The sequence below is a fragment of the Lycorma delicatula genome, chromosome 1 (genome assembly GCF_047948215.1).
Source record: "Lycorma delicatula isolate Av1 chromosome 1, ASM4794821v1, whole genome shotgun sequence".
Taxonomy (NCBI): Eukaryota; Metazoa; Arthropoda; class Insecta; order Hemiptera; family Fulgoridae; genus Lycorma; species Lycorma delicatula.
The window spans coordinates 394,374,991-394,382,197 of record NC_134455.1 but is presented as its reverse complement, the minus strand read 5'-3'; the positions used below and the strand labels follow the sequence as shown (position 1 = coordinate 394,382,197).

At 28.1% G+C, this 7,207-nt stretch overlaps 1 pseudogene; it reads right to left on the bottom strand.

The window, feature by feature from the left end:
* Window positions 1-1,830: 1,830 nt before the first annotated feature.
* Window positions 1,831-2,601, bottom strand: LOC142318474 (cytochrome c oxidase subunit 3-like; annotated as a pseudogene).
* Window positions 2,602-7,207: the final 4,606 nt, after the last annotated feature.

The window sequence follows — 7,207 nt, the reverse complement described above, 5'->3', positions numbered from 1 at the left end:
ATTAATTTTTGATGTAAACAGATTATATTTCTTACTGAAGGCTCGTTTAGCTTGTGCTATTCGGCATTTTATATCGCTCCTGCTTCGTCCATCTTTAGTAATTTTACTTCCCAAATAACAAAATTCTTCTACCTCCATAATCTTTTCTCCTCCTATTTTCACATTCAGTGGTCCATCTTTGTTATTTCTACTACATTTCATTACTTTTGTTTTGTTCTTGTTTATTTTCATGCGATAGTTCTTGCGTTGGACTTCATCTATGCCGTTCATTGTTTCTTCTAAATCCTTTTTACTCTCGGCTAGAATTACTATATCATCAGCAAATCGTAGCATCTTTATCTTTTCACCTTGTACTGTTACTCCGAATCTAAATTGTTCTTTAACATCATTAACTGCTAGTTCCATGTAAAGATTAAAAAGTAACGGAGATAGGGAACATCCTTGTCGGACTCCCTTTCTTATTAGGGCTTCTTTCTTATGTTCTTCAATTGTTATTGTTGCTGTTTGGTTCCTGTACATGTTAGCAATTGTTCTTCTATCTCTGTATTTGAACCCTAATTTTTTTAAAATGCTGAACATTTTATTCCAATCTACGTTATCGAAAGCCTTTTCTAGGTCTATAAATGCCAAGTATGTTGGTTTGTTGTTCTTTAATCTTCCTTCTACTATTAATCTGAGGCCTAAAATTGCTTCCCTTGTCCCTATACTTTTCCTGAAACCAAATTGGTCTTCTCCTAATACTTCTTCCACTCTCCTCTCAATTCTTCTGTATAAAATTCTAGTTAAGATTTTTGATGCATGACTAGTTAAACTAATTGTTCTATATTCTTCACATTTATCTGCCCCTGCTTTCTTTGGTATCATAACTATAACACTTTTTTTGAAGTCTGACGGAAATTCCCCTTTTTCATAAATATTACACACCAGTTTGTATAATCTATCAATCGCTTCCTCACCTGCACTGCGCAGTAATTCTACAGGTATTCCGTCTATTCCAGGAGCCTTTCTGCCATTTAAATCTTTTAATGCTCTCTTAAATTCAGATCTCAGTATTGTTTCTCCCATTTCATCCTCCTCAACTTCCTCTTCTTCCTCTATAACACCATTTTCTAATTCATTTCCTCCGTATAACTCTTCAATATATTCCACCCATCTATCGACTTTACCTTTCGTATTATATATTGGTGTACCATCTTTGTTTAACACATTATTAGATTTTAATTTATGTACCCCAAAATTTTCCTTAACTTTCCTGTATGCTCCGTCTATTTTACCAATGTTCATTTCTCTTTCCACTTCTGAACACTTTTCTTTAATCCACTCTTCTTTCGCCAGTTTGCACTTCCTATTTATAGCATTTCTTAATATTTGCAAAGTAAATGTTATATTTAACTATTCTCCTTAATTTCTTCATTCTAGTATTCCTATTTTTCATTCATGTATAAGTTCTATAATTAAGATCAAGATTGTAATTGTTGATGAAATCAGTCATTCTTCTATAATTATTATTTTTGTTGAGAATATTGGTATGATTATTGAGATTTCAATATCGAAGATTAAGAAGATTGTTGCAATTAAAAAGAAGTGAGTAGAAAATGATTTTCGTGTCGATGATATTTTTGAAAATCCGCATTCGAATGGTGAATTTTTTTCTCGTCTTATTTTATTTTTTTTAGAGATTAATATTGTGAATATTATTATTATAATAATGATTGATCTTAGTGAAATTATTGTTATTGTAATTTTGATTATCTTTTTAATTTTTTTTAATCTATTAGTTGGAGGCTAATTATACTTTTTGTACTAAAAAGATTATTATTATTTTCCTCATCAGTAAATTGAAAGATATAGGAATAATCAGATTACGTCTACAAAATGTCAGTATCAGATTGCTGCTTCTAAACCTAGGTGATGTCTGGCTGAGAAATGTATCTTTATGCATCGTACCATTGAGATTATAATGAAGGTTGTTCCTACAATTACATGAATACCGTGAAATCATGTAGTTAGAAAGAATGATGATCCATAAATTGAGTCTGCTATTGTGAAGGTTGATTGTTGATATTCTCATTTTTGTAGGAATGTAAAGTATAATCCTAGAAGGATGGTTAATATTAATGATTTATTTGATATTGATAGTTTATTTAATAAGATTCTATGATGTGCTCATGTTACTGTGATTCCTGATGAGATTAAGATAATTGTATTTAGTAGAGGAACTTCTAATGGATTAAATGGTTTAATGGATTTTGGTGGTTAGTTTATTCCAATTTCAATTGATGGTGCTAGTCTTGAGTGAAAGAATATTCAGAAAAATGATACAAAGAATATTATTTCTGAGATAATGAATATAATTATTCCTATTTTTATTAGTGATTTTACTTTATTTGTATGATTTCCTTGGAATGTTGCTTCTCGTGTGATGTCTCGTCATCATAATATTATTGACATTGTTGATAAGGTTAATCCTAATAGTATTAAGTTATATTCTCTTGTTTGGGTTCATTTTACAGTTCCTGTTAATATTGTTATTACATTTATTGATAGCATAATTGGTCACGGTCTTTTTGTTATTATGTGAAATGGATGATTTTTTTTCATAGGGTACTTCTCTAGAATAAAGAGTTACAAGTGTGGCAAATACGTATGCTTGAATTATTGAAATTGCTGTTTCAAATGCTGTTAAGGTTATTTGAATTGGTATAATGAATATTAAGATTTTAATAGATGATGTGTTCCCTAATAGGGTTATTAGTAGGTGACCTGTAATTATATTTGCTGTTAATCGAACTGCTAGTGAGATTGGTCGAATAAGATTTCCTGTGGTTTCGATTAGAATTATTATTGGTGAAATGGCTGAGGGTGTTCCTTTTGGTAGCATGTGTTTGAATATTTCATTTGTGAAGTTTTTTCATCTGTATGTTGTAATTATGATTCAGCTTGGTAATGCAATTGACATTGATACTACTAAATGGCTTGTAGATGTGAATACATAAGGAATTAATCCTATTATATTTCTGATTATGATAAATGTAAAGATTGATATTACTATGATTAAAATTTCTTTTTGGTGAGTTATTAATTTAAATTCATTTATTAGTTTTTTTCTATTATTTTTATTATTATATTTATTCGAGATTTTTTGGTTCAGTATCATTTTGGTAAAATTATTGTTGTTATTATTATAATTATTCAGTTTCTTTGTAAAAGTTTAGTTGTTGGGTCAAATGTTGAGAATAGTCTAGTTATCATTTTCAGTTAATATGTATTTTTATTTTTTTTTTATTTTTTATTTTTTTATTTGGATTTAGATTAGTTATAAAGAATAATTTTGTTATGTTTATTATGATTGTGGCTGTTGTTATTATTAATATGATGTTTCATATAATAGGAGATATTTGTGGAATCAAGATGCACATAAAATGTATTTTTTATTTGACAGTTAAATGTTTTTTTTAAACTAGCTTCTTTCATTAAGAGTATTCGATGTTTACTATATTTTGGTTTAAGAGACCATTACTTTCTTTCAGTCACTTAATGTTTATTAGCTTTATGTTTTTATTCATTTAATGAATGATTTTATATTAATTCTTTCTATAGTGATTGGTATGAATCTGTGATTTATTCCACAGATTTCTGAACATTGTCCGAAAAATACTCCTGGGTTTTTAGTTATTAGGCTAATTTGATTAAGTCACCCTGGGATTGCGTCTATTTTTACTCCTATTGATGGAATTGTTCAAGAGTGGATTACATCAGATGATGATACGATTATTCGGATTTGTGTTGAGAATGGGATAATTATTCGGTTATCTACTTCAATTAGTCGAAATGTTGATAAGTCATTTTGTGGTTTTATATATGATTCAAATTCTATTTTCTTGGAGTCTGAATATTCATAAGATCAGTATCATTGATGATGTCCAATTGTTTTAATAGTAATTGATGGTTTGATTACTTCTTCTATTAGGTATAAGGTTTTAATTGATGGGATAGCGATAAAAATTAAAATGATTGCTGGTATTGTTGTTCAGATTGTTTCTATTATTTGATTTTCTGTTAATATATTATTTGATAATTTATTTTTTGTTATTGTTGCTATTATAATTGTTACTGTTACTGTAATGGATAATAGAATTATTATGGTGTGATCATGGAAATTTAATAGTTGTTCTATAATTGGTCTGGCTCTATTTATTATGTTAAATTTTATTCATGATGATATTTCTAAGGAAATTACTTTTTAATTTATTAATGAATTTTAAGTTCATGGCAATTTTCTGCCACTCTTAGAATGGCTTAGATACTAGTGGTAATTCATTAAATGAGTGTTCAGGGGGGGGTGTAATTGAAAATCATTCAATTGAGGATGATTTATTGTTTTTAAAGATTGTAATTCGTTTAAATGCTATGGCTTCTCATATAATAAATATGAATATTATAATTCTGATTATTGAAATTAATGATCCTATGGATGAAATTATGTTTCATGTCATGTAGTTATCTGGGTAATCTGAATATCGTCGTGGTATTCCCGCTAGACCTAAAAAGTGTTGTGGGAAGAATGTTACGTTTACTCCTAAAAATATGGTTGAAAATTGAATTTTTAATCATTTTTTTATTTATTCTTATACCTGTTATTAGTGGGAATCAGTGAATGATTCTTGCTATAATGGCGAATACTGCTCCTATTGATAGTACATAATGAAAGTGGGCTACAACATAGTATGTATCGTGTAAAATTACGTCAATTGAAGAGTTGGCTAGAATCACTCCTGTTAATCCTCCAATAGTGAATAGAAATACAAATCCTATAGATCAAATCATTTGGGGTGATTTTTTTTTTTGTTATTCCTTGTATTGTGGCCATTCATCTGAAGATTTTAATTCCTGTTGGTACTGCAATAATTATAGTTGCAGAGGTGAAGTATGCTCGTGTGTCAATATCTATACCTACAGTAAATATGTGGTGTGCTCATACAATAAATCCTAAAATACCAATTGCTAGCATTGCATAAATTATTCCTAGATGACCGAATGTTATTATTTTTCCTCTTTCGTTAGTAATAATGTGGGAGATTAATCCGAATCCTGGTAGGATTAAAATATATACTTCTGGATTTCCAAAGAATCAGAATAAGTGTTGATATAAGATTGGGTCTCCCCCTCCTGTGGGGTCGAAAAATGAGGTATTAAAGTTTCGGTCTGTTAATAGTATCGTGATTGCTCCAGCTAATACTGGTAATGATACTAGTAGTAGAACTGCTGTAATTAGGACTGATCAACAGAAAAGGGGTATTTTTTCTATAGTTATTCCTTTTGGTCGTATATTTATTGTTGTTGAAATAAAATTAATTGCTCCTACGATTGATCTTAGTCCTGCGATGTGAAGAGAAAAGATAGTTAAGTCTACTGAAGGTCCTGAATGTGCAATTTGGGCTGAGAGAGGAGGGTAAACAGTTCATCCTGTTCCTGATCCTGACCCTACAATTGATCTTGCAATTAAAAGTGTGATTGATGGTGGTAATAATCAAAATCTTATATTATTTATTCGTGGGAATGCCATGTCTGGTGCACCAATTATTATAGGGACTAGTCAGTTTCCAAATCCTCCAATTATAATTGGTATTACCATAAAGAAAATTATAATGAATGCGTGTGATGTTACGATGGTGTTATAAATTTGGTCATTTTTAAATATTGATCCTGGTTGTATTAATTCTAATCGGATAATTATTCTTCTTATTGTTCCAAGTAATCTAGCTCAGAGCCCAAAAATAAAATAAAGAGTTCCGATATCTTTGTGATTTGTTGAAAATATTCATTTATTCATTGAGAATGGGATGGCTGATTTAGGTGATAGATTGTAAATTTATTTAAGGTATTAAACCTCTCATTATTTGTCTTGTATTCAATTATGATTCTATATTGCAAATATAGAGGTGCATTACTTGCTAAGGCTTATTTATAATAATAATTTTAACTTTGAAGGTTAATAGTTTTTTTAACTTAAATCCTTCTTTTTAGTTTAATTTAAAAATTATTATTATTGGAATTCCTATTAAATTTAAGATAATTGGGATAATTGATTCTTTTTTATTATTTTTTTTATTTTTGATTTGTTTGATTTGGTTATTGTAGGGATTATTATGTTTAAGTATATGTATGTTGACATAATTGATGAAATTAGTATAATTAATGGAATTATTGGTGCTATACAAATTGTTGATTTTATAATTATTCATTTTATTAAAAATCCTGTAGTTGGAGGTATACCTCTTATTGATAGTGATGAAATTATTAGGGATATTTTTGTTAAATTTGTTTGAGTATTAATTTGGTTTAGAAAATTGATGTTATTCTTCTTTAATGTGTTTATCATGGTTAAGTTGATTATGATATACATAATTAATAGAAGAGTGAATTGTTGTTTTGAAATTATTAATGAAAAGAATATTACTGGTGAATTTGAAATTGATGAATATGCTATTAATTTTTTTAGTGATGTTTGTTTTATTCCTGAGATTGGTGCTATGATTATCGATATAATTATTGATGTTATTATTAATTTAATTCTGGTTATTTGGGTTGCAATAATTGTAGGAATGATTTTTTGTATAGTTGTCATTATTATACATATCTCTCATCTTATTATTTGTATGATTCTTGATACTCATAGGTGGAATGGGATTATACCTATTTTTATCAAAATTCTCATTATTATTAAAATTCTTTCATTAATGGGGCAGTTAATGATAGCATTAATAATTATTGAGGTTATTATAATTGATGATGATATTCTTTGAATAATTAAATATTTTATAGATTGTTCGTTTATTTTATTTCTTTTTTTTAAAAGGGGTAGAAAAGAAATTAAATTGATTTCTATAGATATTCATGAGAATATTATTCTGTTGGAGGATATTGTTATAATAATTCTTACGGTTATTGTTGTGATAAATATTGTTTTTGATAAATTTATTTTAATTAAAATGAGAATTTATTCATTGATGGGGTATGAACCCATAAGCTTAATTTAGCTTATCTTTTTGTAAAAGGATGTGTGATGCATTAAGAATTTTGATTTCTTTAGTTTCAGTTTAATTCTGGATTTTATAATTTAGCATGAGTGAGGTTTCACTTAATTTACTTCATCAAAGTAATCCTTTAATCAGGCATCTTGCTTGAGTATAAAAATCCATTGTTT